Raw genomic sequence first — 15,538 nt, forward strand, 5'->3', positions numbered from 1 at the left:
GAATGTGCAATAAGGATTCCAAAGCACAATTCAAATCATACTACTAAGCCTTTAAATCTAACACTAAGATCTACTTCCATTTCATATGAAGGCCTATTCCTTTTACCAAACACTTGATTACATAGGATCACTAGGCTCACTTTCAACTACTCAAGCTACTTGTTGTCTTCTTGTTTGACCCGCCTAATTGGGCATGCTTTTTGCATTGTGTTTCTAATTCTGGAGCCTTGATGCCCTTTGAAAATCTTCAAGTTCAAGGTGGCAACAATCTCATAATCTTCTAAGGGGGGTGGATGTGGGGTATTTATACTTCATATAATCACACACATGAACATGTCTCTTTCTATACCTAAAAGGTATTACAATTATATGGTGGCCTTGAGAGTGGTCTTGTCTTTCCAATGGATTTTCCACAAGTACTTCTAGTGTGTCTATTTGAGGATTCATATGCTTGATCATTATGACAACTTATATAGCTAAAACACCACCTTTGTTTCTTTTGGTTGTCCATAATGTACTTTGTGATGTGTGACATCATCTTCACTAATTTGTTGTTTAATGGCATGTTTGGTTTGTGCATTGTCATCTTGACATACATCAATCATGAGGCATGGACCTAATCTTCATCACCCTTAATGACCCTCCCAAACTTTATTGCCAAGGGATTTACCACAGTGTTAGTGGTTATGCAAGATTTAGATTTCGTTGAGGTCCAATTTCCTCATGTTGGAGGTTTTGTATTGAGGCAACTACATCAAATAATTATTTCAAATGATTTTTGACAAACGATTACTATTAAGGACAAATTCATTTTTTTGCATTTTCTTGCATTCATCTAATGTGCTTGTCTTGCTTGTGGATGTTCTTAGCACCCATTTTAAATCTCTATAATGTAAGCAAGATATTACTAAACATAAACTATTCATGTAATGGAAAGCTATGCATGCCTTGTTTGACATTTAATGAGAGAGAGAGAGAGAGAGAGAGAGAGAGAGAGAGAGAGAGAATGTGTGTGTGTGTGTGTGTGTGTTAACCCCAACACGAAGAAAGCAAAATGAAATAAAAAAGACGCAGGGCAAAGGTGGAAAAAAGGTAGCCTGATTGAAGAAAGAAGAGGAGGAAAGGCCAAAAGCTCAAGGGCAACCTTAAAAAGTCCAAGGCAAAAACAAAAGGAGAAAGGTGCATTTTAAAATACAAAGGCACACCCTGAAATCTTGTAAAAGAGTACCAGGCGGTGGAAAATCCGGAAAGCTAAAACAGAAGACGAAGACAAAGGCCAAGGCAAAGAGAAACGGAAGACAAAGGCGCACAAGGAAAAGCGCAAGTCAAAACTTTTGTAAAAGAGCGCAAGCGCATCATGGTTTAATTCAAGGAGCGCCGGGCTCTCACCCGTGCAATTTGTAAATGTAGACGGGCGGTGGAAAGGAAGCTAGGAAGATAGAAGGACAATGGAAAAAAGGGCCTAGCCCGGCCATGTAAAAAAGGGGAAAAGGGGATGACTGCCCAAAAGGGATTTAGGGTTTTGTATATAAAGTTGAAAAGTGAATGAGAAGCTCATTCTTGTGTTGGCAAAAAGTGGCTCTCTTCTTCTTCTTCTCTTCTTGTTCTTGCTTGCTTGAGCTTGTGCTTGAGAGAGGGAGTGAGTGTGTGAGTGTGAGGGACCGTGAGGTGGAGAAGCTCTCCATCTTCTCCTATCTTCTTCTCTTCTCTTCCCTTGCTCGCGGTGATGGAGCTTGGAGTGTGGAGCTTGAGGATGGAGCTTGCTTGAAGCTTGCACTTGGATCGTGGAGCTACCGGAGTGCGCGAGAGAGAAGGTAACTCGAACAGCATGGAGGTAAGCTCACTACACCCGTAGATATGGATGGCGCGTCGGCTATGTGAGAGGTAGCCATTAGTGCTCGGCTTGGAACACTTGAAACAATAAGCGGTCCATGGGTCTTGGCAGTCGAGCAAAAGCTCCCACATTTTGGTTCTGTTGCCGGGACCAACGAATTCAAGCCTTGAGTGCTTGCGCGCTTCGAATAATCGAGCATTGAAGTAGGGTTTTCCCCGAACCAGTGCTTGAGGTAGATAGGTAGGAAGCGAGGGGGTTGAAGATGGTATTCGATCTCCTTGGCAAGCAGGTTTTTTGCTTTTTTGAGATTTATGTTGTGAGATGGAGTAGTGTAGGTATTTGCTTTGTGAATTGGATGCATTAGAGTAGGAGAAAACAAAGAAAAACAAAGAAAATAAGCATTAGGGTTTACTGTTGCAAAACAGGGCAAAAATCGTGTAAAAAATGGTAAAAAGCTTGCTTGTGATGCTTAAGATCGGCAAATGAGTGATTGGGGGCATCAACACTATACCCAAGAAGGGGCATAAGAGCCAAGAGGCCAAGGGAGAGCTCATTTGTGACCATTTGAGAGAGAGAGAGAGCCATTGCACGATTCGCTCCATCTCGCCATCGACGAGCCTACTACTCTATTCAGGTATATGAATCCCTTTCACTATCCCCCTAGATAAGATCTGGAGGTTTATGCTAGCTATGATTGGTTAAATCGCAAGAATCGAGCAAGATCGACATCTCGCTGTTGTTGTCGCACCACGTTAGGCCCGTCCGAGCAGCCGCTTTTGGGCTGAGTCCCAGAATCGGCCCTCGGCCTTCTTTCGCTCGGCCCCGGCCCAAGTGCCTCGGCCCGTCCCAGTGACCTCGTCCGAGTGACCTCGTTCGAGTGACCCATTCGAGTGACCTCGTCCAAGTCTACCCTGTCCGAGTCCCGAATTTGGCCCTCGGCCCGCCCATCCGAGTGACCCACTCGGACCCTGCAATTCGGACCAGCTAGGCCAAGTGTAAATTTTTATCAAATTCTCATAAATTTGACCTGACCCGGCTAGAGCTCAACATCGCAAACTGTCGAAAGTCCTTCTGACGCTCAGATTTTAATTCTGGCATACGGAAGTGATGAAATCGTAGGGAGTAGCCGCTTAGCAGCTTGAAGTAGGCAGTGGCGAGACCTAGAGACCTAGACGCAAGCGCTGAGCAGTTAAAACCTGATTGGCCAAAAGCAAACGAGACAACATATTAGAAAAACCCTGAACCCCAAAACTGACCCCAAAGGCTACGTAGAGCTAAAGACACATCACAGACCCATCATTGGGCTGAAACTTAGAACATTAGTTCAAAATTTGGCTAAACGGTCCTCCGAATTGCACATGGTGTTTACTGTAACGGCCCTATGAGGCATGGGGAGAGGTGTGGACCCTACAAGGCCTACCAGAGCTGACACCGACTAATGCCTCATAGGGCCGATGAGGCATGGACCCTACTAGGCTGACACTGACTAATGCAGCTCTTAGCCCTTATGGGGGATCTCCACAAGCACTCATGGGGAAGTGCAATATCCTTGCAAAAATTGAAACTGAAAGCTTGCCTATCCTATTTCATGTTCCTCCAAACAGTGCTAAATATGGTAAGGAAACCCTCCTGGGAAGACCCTTCAAAATGTGAGGCTGGCTATGTAGCACAGAGGATACACCTGACACTACCGGGTGCAAGGATAGTCATGAACTTTAGCAAGTGTGACCTCATCAAACCTCGAAGGAAAGGCAAGCAAGGTGCTGACATAACAGTCAAGCCTGCTAACGAGAGCAAGGACTTGTTGGAAGAGTTAATGCAAGCACAGGTCGAACAATGAGAACCAGTGAGTGAGGCCATTGCCTGAAACAAGAAGGTCAGAACACAATGCCAAGGACGGCCTTTGGACTTACAAATATCGTAGAAGACCCAAAAGAAGCCCAAGCCTTATAGACGAAGGCATTGATGGAGAGTCAATACAACACCGCGATGGATATCCAAGACGTTGCTACATGCTCAAGGGTATTATGCAGGTAACCGATGGATTTGGGTACCAAAACCCCCTTTTAAACCTCCTTTGTCAAATGAAGGCCAGATTGTATCAAGAGCAAATGAGTGACCGAGCCCCTCATGGTCGAAATCAAAGAAGTGTAGGAGGAGATCTAAATGAAAAACCAAGTCTCAAGTCAAGAACAATGGAGTGACCGAGCCCCTCATGGTCGAAATCAAGAAACCCAACAGGACCAATTGAAGGGTAGATACTCAGCCTAGCGTGCTTGACAAGCAGACATTAAATGTAATCGTTGAGGATACCCAAAAGCCACTAGTGCCCAAGGAGCCTTTGATTCCCCAAGAGGATAGCAGGCATCATAGGCACAACATTGCTCATGGCAAGGGTAAATGCTCAACAAAGCAAATAGCAAAATCATCTAACAACAGCAAGCAAATCTCCCAGCCAGTGTCAAAGCCACTTAGGAGTCCCAAGTCTCCTACACCCTCTTCCCCTAAACGGACACAGGAAGCACAACACTCGTCAAGTGCGGCTACTCAATCCCAATCTCTACCTACATCAAAGCTTCCAAATGTCCAAGAGGTAGGACACGACACCACCGTTAGCTTTCAACCTAAGGATATGCCTATGCAATCCACCGTGGCTAGCTCAACGGATAATCGATCTACGCAAGTGAATGCTCTAAGGGCAACAAACAACACAACCACTTCCAATTTCCGTAAGGACTTGACACCGCAAAATCCACCAATAGTAGCAAGTCCATTGAACTAGCTGCTACTACTTCAAATCAGGGATCATAGCAGTCACAGCCCTGGGCCGTGACAATGCCCCTTGCGGAATGTGCCCTTAGTAGTTTGCCTGTGGAGGAGGTGTCGCAACCAACTTCATTAACAACTCCAACACTTCCAAAGCGCCTAAAGCCTAGATTGGAGGAGTTAAATAAAAGTGAAGAGCTAGACTCTCCAAAAAGGGAGGTAGTTGTACCCTCACAACCTAGCAAGGCTACTCAGCAGGCCACGGTTATGTCCCATGAGGACACACCAGAGCAGGGGAAATTTGAGGCCCAACCAAGCACACCAACGGCTGACCTAGTTCAGGGACTTGAGTCATTAAGTTATGCACCTTCACTGACCAAGAAAAAGAGGAGAAAACAACGAAAACAACAGCAGCGAACAGCAGGTGGTTGTGGACCACAAGAGCATTGAGACCAAGAGCGCTAGAGAGCTGGGGAATAAAGCATCAAGTCCATCCACCAATGAACCCATTGACGTCTCTCCTAATAGCGGTGAAACCTCAGACACATCCGTGTGCTCTGAAAAATCAAAGCAGCCATTGCCATCAACAGTTGCTTTCAACACTCAATCCACCGGCAATAGAACTCGCAGCGACCAATCAAGAGTGGATACAACGTTGTCACAACAGGGTGACAAATCTATACCAGTCACATCCAAGAAGAACCATGAAAAAATAGCAGCAAAACCTCAGGAAAAATGCACAATCCCTAAGAGCATAAGTAATCTTATCGTTGACCAATCTTGCTCATCTAGGCCTGAGCCCCTAGCTATGCTAAAGCCTAGGCAAACTCCTAGAACCTTGCATGAGATAGCAACCGAGCAAGCCCTCGTGGAACATAGAAGTGTCGCAGAATGCTTAACTGAGTTGGATGCTAAGCTCAAGGTGTTTGCATGTGTCTATGTCCTTGCGGACATGGGTGCATTCCCTAAAGGGCAGCTCGAAGAATACTTGCCATTTCCCTTATCTTGGGAAGAGCAAGAACATCTTGATGAGAACTATAATAGGCTCCTGTATAAATTCATGCAACTCATCTCTGGCGAGGAAGCCGATGAACTACGCTTAACGGTCACATTCAATGATGTGCTCTGCCAACCAAGTCTCTTACGGATAGAGCAACTAAAGCGACTATCAGAGGGCCGAAGTCAGTTTGAACAGAGTTAATATGAAAACCGCGTTGCAATGGCCAAACTAGGAGCCTAGATCATGACAGTCTCCGAGGAGCGATTGGCCAAATCGCAGTCTCAAAGAGACCCAACCTATGTGGCACCAACTTCCCTTCGAGTGCTAACTACCATTCGCAATATAGACTTAGCTGAACCTAGCCAAGAGAACTCGTTGTTTGATAAGGTTCTCACTGAGGAGGAGTTACATGCTGCCAGTAGACTCGGACAAGGTTCCATGCTACTCGATGTTGCAAAATATCTATCGGTATTGAGTAAGCTGGCACAAGTATTGGATGCGTGTGCCACGCTCCAGTACAATCCGGAGTTCTATAATTGATTTTTATCCTCATGAAACGACATGGATTCATGGATATGTATATAAATAAATAATGACTTTTGTGACCCTGTATAGACACTATCAACACATACAAGCAATAATAGTCAAGTACAAGAAGAAGAGTTAGGGTCAACAAGCTAAGCTCACAGCCCCCCTCTCACCACATATTTAGAAGTTGCGTGACCATTTTTACGTTCAGGTGGAGGGCATGCACCCCTCATTGCCACCATGGGAAGCCTTGACCAACATCTCTGATGATGTAAGCAGGGTGTAGTTCCTTTCTATACACCTTTCCCTTTCCGATCTATCCTTGCGAGGATGAGCCCTGCCCCAATCCATGACCACCAAAACCACGTAACTTAGCATGAGCCAAGATCTGCTAATGGTTGGAGGCTAAATGAACATCATCACGGTGGCCATCCCTCTACAACAAGCATTGCACATCCCACCCCTCCCCTTCTAGTCATATGCACTTGATAACCCACACTATAACCCCTCCCATGCGAACGGTTTTATTTCGTATCAAGGCCTAACCCTTGGTTCGCATCTTGTAGGTCCCCCTATGAGAAAAACATGGAGAACCTAGGATAGCTGGCTTGTAGAGATGCTCTCTGCGGACGACGGGAACATGCAGCACACGCCCCTCCGCCGGTGCACTACGTGCCCACACTCAAAAGGTATGCAAAGAAATGAGGTCCCAAGCGACACCGCCCCGAATGAAGGCCGAAGAATCCCTGGGCCAGAGGGTCGAAGCTCAAAGAAGCACACAAGATATGGCAACACTAGTTGCGCAAACCCCTAACGGACACTCGGGCACCAAGTGCTCAAGGGCAGAAAGGGCAGCCCGGGACAGAGAAGAATTCAATGAATTGTTCAACAGCATTTTGGAAATGGTGGCGGCCCGAGATTACACCATTTATATCATGGCCGACATATTCCCTGCCCAACCTCATGGGAGCCCCGCACCAGTAGAGCCTTAGTCGCCTGACCACCCAGACTCACCCCGCCTTGTGCAAATCGAGTAGCCCCTATGATATACAAGCAACTTGACAAATCATCATGCCATAACTTTTTGTCTTTTGATGAGTAAAGGGGCAAGCTCCCCACTTGTACACACTTCCTTTACCTATCATTAATGTATGCCACGTCTTTAACAAGCAATGGAATAGGCATTGCAATTAACATCATAGCATTCTGAAAAGTTATGTCTTAACATGATTGCATTTGCTCGATGTACTTGACGCAAGTAAGCATATACTCTCATGAAGTGACAAGTGGATGCAGGATGACATAGGTCTTCGTGCAAACGTGTTCAACGCCCAAGTCACCACAAGACCACCAACCGCACAAAGAACCGCAATAAAGCCACGCTGTTGAATGCGAAAAATCACCCTTGCAAGTGCCCACATAGCACGAACCACAGCATAGTCATAGGCTACACTCTCTTCTTGGGTCAAGCTCTACAGTGAGCTCACGATGGGTGTCACCTCAATCGCACCAATATTGCAACAATGGCTCCTCTAACAACGAGGCTAGGGCACAATCAATCCTGAGCCTTCGAAGCTTGACATTTTCCAACCCATTGAAAGGCTCATAGCCTCAACATATTGCAATGATTGTACTTAGGCAAAAAAAAAAAGAGAAGAAAATAAAAGAATGAAAAGATACGAAGCACCCATGCTCACAGCACTACACCTAGGGGTCCTCAAATTAGGTGCGTCCAGTGACCTTGGTCAGCTGGTTCCGTCCCTAGTCCCCTAGCCCCCTAGCATTCCCCACAATAATTTAGGGCACATCAAGGGCAGGACAGACCTAAGTGAGCTTGTCTCAACTGTAGTATAGTATCCCTGTGTCTACCAGCTATGGATAGTATAGTATCCCTGTGTTCTATCCTGTTACGTTGTGCAATCACAATGCACAGGATGTCGCATACACCTTTACGTGTACTTCTTCCCACCATGGACCACTTTGCTTTATCCACATGTCGTTATGAGAAACCAGCCTGCGGTCTTCTACCTACGTAATATCTAAGTATGCACGAGCACTCACACAATATATGTACCAAAGTATATACACAGTTTGGGTCCTTAAGTGCAGGACAATACTCTCACCTTGCTTAGAGTTCGACTTGTCTCCCAAAATAATTGAACTAAGTCTTGTGCACGATAAAGAAGACTAGCACTTCCCCTAGGGAGAAATCACGTATGAGAGGTTTTCAATTGCAGGTATTAAAGACTCCAATGAGGATGTCGTTCCATCTTCATCAACACTCAACTCTGCATTCCTCTCCGTATCACCCTCTAAACTTGCCATTCTACTCCATCAGGGCAACCCCCCAAAGAAGAGCCCTACCCCCAACTCCCATTTCCCTACCACCTACTGCTTAACCCACCAACGTGCCCTCAACGGTCTTCCTCCCACCTCTACCAATACTCTGCCATGTGGCAACCACACACGCCCTCGCCACCCACGTCTTCGTGCATGCTAACACCTACTACTTGTGACGGGGAGTGCCATGGGACTGGCACTCATCTAGGAGGGGGGTAATGTTAACCCCATCACGAAGAAAGCAAAATGAAATAAAAAAGACGCAGGGCAAAGGCGGAAAAAAGGTAGCCCGACTGAAGAAAGAAGACGAGGAAAGGCTAAAAGCTCAAGGGCAACCTTAAAAAGTCCAAGGCAAATACAAAAGGGAAAAGGTGCATTTTAAAATACAAAGGCGCACCTTGAAAACTTGCAAAAGAGTGCCAAGCGGTGGAAAATCTGGAAAGCTAAAACAGAAGACGAAGACAAAGGCCAAGGCAAAGAGAAACGGAAGACAAAGGCACACAAGGAAAAGCGCAAGTCAAAACTTTTGTAAAAGAGTGCAAGCGCATCATGGTTTAATTCAAGGAGCACCGGCCTGTCACCCGTGCAATTTGTAAATGTAGACGGGCAGTGGAAAGGAAGCTAGGAAGATAGAAGGACAATGGGAAAAAGGGCCTAGTAAAAAAGGGGAAAAGGGGATGACCGCCCAAAAGGGATTTAGGGTTTTGTATATAAAGTTGAAAAGTGAATGAGAAGCTCATTCTTGTGTGTGGCAAAAAGTGGCTCTCTTCTTCTTCTTCTCTTCTTGTTCTTGCTTGCTTGAGCTTGTGCTTGAGAGAGGGAGTGTGAGAGTGTGAGGGAGTGAGTGTGTGAGTGTGAGGGACCGTGAGGTGGAGAAGCTCTCCATCTTCTCCTCTCTTCTTCTCTTCTCTTCTCTTCTCTTCCCTTGCTCGTGGTGATGGAGCTTGGAGCGTGGAGCTTGAGGATGGAGCTTGCTTGAAGCTTGCACTTGGATCGTGGAGCTACCGGAGTGCATGGGAGAGCAGGTAACTCGAACGGCATGGAGGTAAGCTCACTACACCCGTAGATATGGATGGCGCGTCGGCTATGTGAGAGGTAGCCATTAGTGCTCGGCTTGGAATGCTTGAAACAATAAGCGGTCCATGGGTCTTGGCAGTCGAGCAAAAGCTCCCAAGAGAGAGAGAGAGAGAGAGAGAGAGAGAGAGAGAGTTACCAGAACATAGCCACGCTCTTTTTCGAGTTGCATCCCATCCACCTTCACGGCCAAAGCTTCTATGTGGTAGGCACTAGCATTGGCACCTTTAACCCCACGACCGATCCAGTCAACTTCAACCTTGTCAACCCCCACTCTCGCAACACCGTAGCTATCTACCCCGGTGGCTGGGCAGCTATCCCATGGCATGCAATGAACCCAGGTAAACATCGCATGTGCTCTCGCAAACCTTCATTATCCCTATGTTGGCTTGTTCCACTCAACAAAATGCCCAACTTTCTGCTCAATTCCTACTACTTTTTATGTACCTTTTTGGTTAGGTTTGCTTGGTAAATAGTCAAACTATTTGGGTTAGCTTTACCAAGGAAGAGTTATTGGCAAACGACTTGCAAACTCCGATCTTCTCCCTAGGTTAAGGTTGCCCCTCAAAGCTATCCTTGGGGGTAGTTTCCCGATTAGATTCTCATTCACAATCTATAGCTTATCCAAAATCTACAATGGGATGTGCAATAAGTTAAGTACAACATTATTCAAATCATACTGCTAAGCCTTTAAATCTAACACCAAGATCTACTTCCATGTCAAATGAAGGCCTATTCCTTATATCGAACGTCTGGTTACATAAGATCACTAGGCTCGCTTTCAACTACTCAAGCTATTTGTTGCCTTCCTATTTGATCCATCTGATTGGACATGCTTTTTGCATTGTGTTTCTCATTCTAGAGCCTTGATGCCCTTTGAAAATCTTCAAGTTCAAGGTGGCAACAATCTCATAATATTTTAAAGGGGGTCATGTATGGGGTATCTATAGTCTACATAATCACACACATGAACATGTTTCTTTCTACACCTAACGGTGCCAACAAACGAAAGGTATTCCATTTATGTGGTGGCCTTGAGAGTGGTTTTGTCTTTCCAATGAATTTTCCCTAAATACTTCTAGTGTGTCTATTTCGGGATTCACATGCTTGATCATTATCACAACTTGTATTGCTAAAATACCACCTTCATTACATTTGCTTGTAACGTACTTGGCAATGCAGGGCATCATCTTCACTAACGTGTTGTTTTGTGCTCTGATCAGGAGTATGGTTTGTGCATTGTCAGTTTGACATACATCAATCATGGGGCATGGACATGGTCTTCATCACCCTTAATGGTGTGGGACCTTCCCAAACTTAACCACCACCACCAAGTGATTTACGACAGTGTTAGTGGTTATGCAAGATTTAGATTTTGTTGAGGCCACATTTCCTCATATTGGAGATTTTGTATTGAGGTAATTACATACAATAATTATTTCATATGATTTCTGACAAATAGTTAATGTGAGGAGCAAAGACTTTTTTTTCATTTTCTTACATTCATCTAATGTGTTTGTCTTGCTTGTGAATTTTCTATACCCAATCGAAATCTCTATAATGTAAGCAAGATTTCACTAAACCTAAAATATTCAAGCAGCTATACATGCCTTGTTTGATGACTGAGAGAGAGAGAGAGAGAGAGAGAGAGAGAGAGAGAGAGAGTGAGTGAGTGAGAGAGTGAGTGAGTGAGTGAGTGAGTGAGTGAGTGAGTGTGTGTGTGTGTGTGTGTGTGTGTGTGTGTGTGTGTGCATCAAAAGATCATGCATTCAATTAGCAACAAGACAAAGTAAAACACAAACAAAATTGATGAGGACAAATAGAAAGCAATGCAATAACACATGAAGATCATAGAGAGATCACACAAGGCTTAGCAACAAGACAAAGTAAAACACAAACAAAATTGATGAGGACAAATAGAAAGCAACTCAATAACACATGAAGATCCTAGAGAGATGATGCTAGGAGGCATATTTCACGGTGGATTCCATGCCACGGTGGATTCCGTGAGGTTTTACGGTGGATTCCATAAACTTTGATTATCGGGGCTCATACACAAAGTGGATTCTTTGTGCGAGAAGTCGATGGGGATGCCTATCCTTTTCGAGCATTTCGTTAATTTAGTGTGTACATGGGTGATTTCATAGCGGGTGATTCCGCAAAATACATATTAAATTAATAAACGTTTATGAGTTTAGAGTGCGCACTCATGATAAATTAAGGTTAGGATTGATTTCTAACCAATTTATGTAGCTAAAGACTGCTAAGTATTCACTTTTGTCAGTTTAATTGTATTATTTTACTAATGATGTGTAGAGATAGCAGCAGTGGCGAAGAAAAGCATTGGAGGATAGCGTGTATTCGAGTTATCACCTATATTTTGATGGGCACATACCTTAGGCATGGCGCCTATATTTTGTCGCGCCTATTTATTAAGGTGTTGGATATTTATTTATTATTTTTAAATGTGCATGGGCGCACAATTATGATATTTGTATTTGAACATTGTATTGGGTATGCCTGACTTCTTGGGCACCCACCCATTAGCTTTATTTCTATTTAGCACTAAAGCAAACTCAAAAGCCAAAAGCATGCTATTTTGTAATTTGGGCTATTATTTGAGCTTGAAGATGATTAATACAAAAAAATACATGCTTTGTGGAGCGCTCACACAAGGCATGGGGGGAGATTGCACCCAATTGGTCTCTTGTTCATGTCGTGCATGCTTTCTACCTAGAGTTTTGTGCAAAAAGCTGAGTTCTTTTGTTCTTGGGGACCTTCCGATGCTCACTACGTGCGCTTACGGCATCCGATCTGTGCACTAGTGGTATCAGAGTGAAGCTGAGATCGAGAGCTTCCAATCGCTACCCATCTTGTGCGAAGGTGGAGCTCCTGGAACGATCGAGTTCTACAGTCAGTTTCATTACGAATGGTCAATACGGGTGGATTCCTGGCAATCAAGAACCTCTATCTACAGCCTCTGATCACGAAGGACCGACTTGAGGAAGCAGAGGACCATGTCAATATCTTCTTCAATAAGTCGTTATGTAACATAGAGTACAGATAAGCTTTATCTCCATATCCACAAGTTCAATAAGCTTTAAAATAAAGCTTAGGGAGTTAATAGTAATCTTTATAAAAGCTTACTTAAAAGAATTTCATCGACCAGTATCGCGACATGCTGACGCCGTGATCAGTGGCGGCGGAAAAAACGCCCCCCCTCAAAATTCGTCGTCAGTTTCAGTGTTACTAAGCTTAAGTTACTTGAGCTTTATAAAAGCTAAATCATCTAAGTAATCTCCAAGTTCCTCAAGTTCTATCACTCTGCAAGTTTACCAAGTCTGCAGAGATCAAAACAGACTTACCTCAATTACTCCTATAAGGATTGTTCCTGCGCAAAAGCACAGAACTACAAAATTGTTCCATAGAAGACTCTGTTCCTATACGCAAACTTATTGAACCAATTTTAGCACACGCAGAAGATCATATACAGTTTCAAAGAAGATTACAAACCCTGCAACCGCAAAAGACAAAGACCGTGAAAGCCAAACAAAAATCTATAAGCCTTGTATATGCGATTTTGAGCTACGCTCATCCCGCTAATTGGATTTTGAGAATGTGAGGTCTTTTGGATTTTTACAGGATGACAGAACAAAATATGGATGATTTAATGGCTGAAGGTGATCTTCCTGAACCTATGATGGAATAAAAATTGGATTTAATTATGATGCAGCTTGATGAAGAATGAAGAGCCCGATAAGCTTTGCAAGTTCAATTGGCCAATTTGCAACGATCTACCACCGATAAAGATGGACCACAACCGGAAGATCTTATCCGACGTACCATCGATGCGATGCTCGAAGCTCAATCCATCCGCAAAGAAACAAAGATAAGTAAAAGAAATTTCAAATTCCGTACTTTCAATGGAACTCGAGATGGAAAGACTGTACTTGCATTCATCAGTCAATTTGATGATTACTTTCATGAAGAGACATACGCTGAAAAAGACAAAATCAAATGTGTCACTAATCATTTAGTCGATCGAGCACCTCTTTGGTGGACCGTGGTTCGTAAGAGTATTGAATGTCCCACTGCCTGGGAGAGTTTCAAAAAGAAGTTTCTGCAGAATTTCCTTCCTCCTCAATTCCATGAAAAAGCCATAAAGCATTGGGATCTTCTACAACAAAGAGATCGTGAGCCTATTTCCCAATACACCGAACGTTTTTGGAATGCCCTACTGCAACTCAGAATGCTTGAAGACGTACCTGAAGCGACTCACAATTGCAAGTTTATGTCTGGATTACTTGGACATTACTACGCTGAAGTCAATATGTTTAAGCCTACAACCCTTGAAGATGCAATTTCCTTGGCTCATGACACTGAAGACAAGATTCGAGGAAGAGACAAACATCCACAACAATTTCAAGCAAATGGTAACTATGGTTCTAAGCAATTCAATTCGAATTTTAGAATCATGTGAGCTACTGAATTCGTAGCCCCTCGAGGTAGAGTACACATGCGGACTAGGCCAAGAGGCGTCTTCATTGTGGTAATGTCTCGGCTCTCCAAAGCAAGCTGAAATTGGTCATAGCTTGAATATAAATCTCCCATGGAATAGATTGCCCTACCTGCAAAAGCTTCAGCAAACTCATCCACAATTGGCCCTGATCCAACATTTCTAATAATGACTTTATTGACGGATTGTGGAGGTTTTCAATAGGAAAGATAGTGGCGGTAATTGGATTTGTGATAAGTACTATAAGTTGGATTAGATTTTGATGCACCCAAGTACTCGAGAGGGAGTTTCAAGGTCAGGTGTAAGGATGTTGCAAACCCTAGCAAACATTGGAAAGGTAGAATTTTAGAGTTCAGAAAAGTGTTCAATGGAACAAGTATAGTAATACAAGTGTTGATCCAACATGTTTATACGCACAAACAAATCTCTGTACACGATAATAACTACATTGCAAATTATAAACAAAACAGTAAGTTTTTAAATTTTATCATTGTTTATTCTTTTGATTCAGAGTTGTTTTTAAAAATCTTTACAGTATTCTAACTCAATCTTGTTTTACTGATAGCTCTATATCACTGCGAAAAGAAGCGGGACTAGGATACAAAATTATATGTGGTGGTTTAGGCGTATAATACGACGTTTAAATGAGCCACTGGCCACACCCCATTCAAATTAGTTTACGGGGAGGAGTGTGTATTGCCCTTAGAAATTGAGTTGTCGACCATTAGATTCACAATCAATCATTCTCTAGGTGATGAAGATGCCCTATTTGAGCTGTTTACGACTATAGCCCACTTAGACGAGCTCAAATTACAAAGTTTGTTGCACCAAGAGGTAGCTAAACGTCGGATGAAGTGGTTGCATGATCTGAAAGCGAAGAAATATACTTTTAAGAAAGGGCAGTTAGTTCTATATTACGATGCACGTAGAGAGCTATTTCCAGGAAAGTTGGAACCTAGATGGGATGGCCCTTACAAGATAGTTCAGATAGGTAAAAATAAGTCCACAGTTCTATTAGCTGATCTACAAGTAGTGGAATTTAAGAATAAGGTTAATCTTAATAAGATTAAACCTTATTATTTATAAATATGCTAATGCGCTAAATGCATTGCAAGTCCATGCTGGGGCTGATCGGAGACCTGCGACAGGAGTGCTTAAATTGGTTGATGTGGGGCAGTTAATTCCTTATTTGGAGCACCCATATCTCAAGGAAAGATATCATCAGGGGAGGCTTATCTGGTGGAGCAAGGAACATAAAGTGATTGAGTGAGAAGACGGTACCTTTGTGTAGGAAATTAAAGTTTTCTGCCATCACTGCTTACAAATCTTGACAAGCATCCCTATTGAGTTTAATGAAGAAGGTGCGATGGAGCCGTTAGTTCATCCTCTAAATATGTTGAACTTTTATTACCATAATTACGAATAGGGGAGTTATTGATTGGCTGGTGGTGTGAATCCATTATGGATGTATACATTATAC

This window comes from Lygodium microphyllum, chromosome 21 (genome assembly GCF_053477565.2).
Source record: "Lygodium microphyllum isolate KBCC chromosome 21, Lygodium_microphyllum_v1.1.10, whole genome shotgun sequence".
In the NCBI taxonomy this organism is placed as follows: domain Eukaryota; kingdom Viridiplantae; phylum Streptophyta; class Polypodiopsida; order Schizaeales; family Lygodiaceae; genus Lygodium; species Lygodium microphyllum.